The sequence below is a fragment of the Phoenix dactylifera genome, unplaced genomic scaffold (genome assembly GCF_009389715.1).
Source record: "Phoenix dactylifera cultivar Barhee BC4 unplaced genomic scaffold, palm_55x_up_171113_PBpolish2nd_filt_p 000645F, whole genome shotgun sequence".
Taxonomy (NCBI): Eukaryota; Viridiplantae; Streptophyta; class Magnoliopsida; order Arecales; family Arecaceae; genus Phoenix; species Phoenix dactylifera.
In genome coordinates, this window is record NW_024068036.1 from 252,166 (window position 1) to 253,456 (window position 1,291).

Here is a 1,291-nt window from a genome sequence, read left to right on the forward strand (position 1 = left end):
TTAGTTGATGTCTAGGCAAGCTTTGTCCCTATAAGGGAGACAGTTTATCTGTTCGAGGCAAGTGGGTTTTAAGTGGGACCTTTGCGAACGCATCGTGACCCCTCCACTTACCTGGGAGCTTACCTGGTCAACTCGGTTCATTAGACCGGATTGGAGGCTTAGGTGCCCTCTTCAAACCAGTTAGGAGCTGTCTAGTGATTTTAGGACAAAGACTAGGATTGATATGCTTTTCTCTTTTATTGCATGCTTGATTGATCGAGTACTAGTGTATGCACGGTAGTCGTTCTAGAGTACAAAACCTATTACCTTTTGACCCTGAAATAGAACGAACCCTTAGGAACATTCGAGCTAAGATCAAAACATTAGGATCATCCCCACCTCTTAAGATGGCTGAAGAACAACCCAAACTCCTGAGGGAGTACTTTACTCCCACTATTTACACTTCCCCATCTTGCATTCGATTACCTGAGGTAGCAGCTGTACAATATGAAATAAAGTCTAGTGTGATCCAAATGCTCCCATCTTTTTATGGGCTCACCAACGAAGACCCATACAAACATTTAGATGAATTTCTTGAGATTTGCACCACTGTCAAGATTCAGAACTTCACTGATGATACTCTGAAACTTAGATTATTTCCCTTCTCCCTTAAAGATAGAGCCAAACAATGGCTGAATTCTTTAGAAGCTAACTCGATTCGTTCTTGGGATCAAATGCAACAAGAATTCCTTAAAAAATACTTTCCTATAGGAAGAACGAACCAGTTTAGACGTGCCATTACAAGCTTCTCCCAAACCGAGGGAGAAGAATTTCATGAAACTTGGGAGAGATTTCGGGACCTAATCCGTAAATGCCCTTATCATCAAATACCTAAGTGGCAGCTAGTGCAATGTTTTTATGACGGTTTGACTGAACGAAACCATCAGATGATCGATGCTGCATGCGGGGGGACTTTCATGCTTCGAAATGAGCATGAAGCATGGCAACTATTTGAAAATCTTAATGAAAACTCCCTCCACCATGCTTCATGTTCTCGTCAAGCACCCCCGAGTTCTCAAAGAAAAGGGACCATTTGTGAAATAAGTCATTCTATGGACCTGTCCAGCAAGGTAGATGCATTGTCCCATAAGATTGACCAGCTGATGATAGGTGGGCATTACATGAACTCTTCCCAAGCACAAGTATGTACTATTTGTTCTAGCCCATCCCACCCTATTCATGAGTGCCCCTCAGCGCCCCAATTCCCCAAACTCGTGCAAGAATACATCAATGCTGCTCAAACACAACCCAG

The 1,291-nt window shown here is 42.9% G+C and overlaps 1 non-coding gene across 1 annotated transcript; it reads right to left on the minus strand.

Annotated features, from left to right (window-relative positions):
* Positions 1 to 762: 762 nt before the first annotated feature.
* Positions 763 to 868, minus strand: LOC120106811. The gene has a single exon (XR_005508833.1). It is a non-coding gene; the product is annotated as a small nucleolar RNA R71 (small nucleolar RNA).
* Between the last annotated feature and the right edge of the window lie 423 nt (positions 869 to 1,291).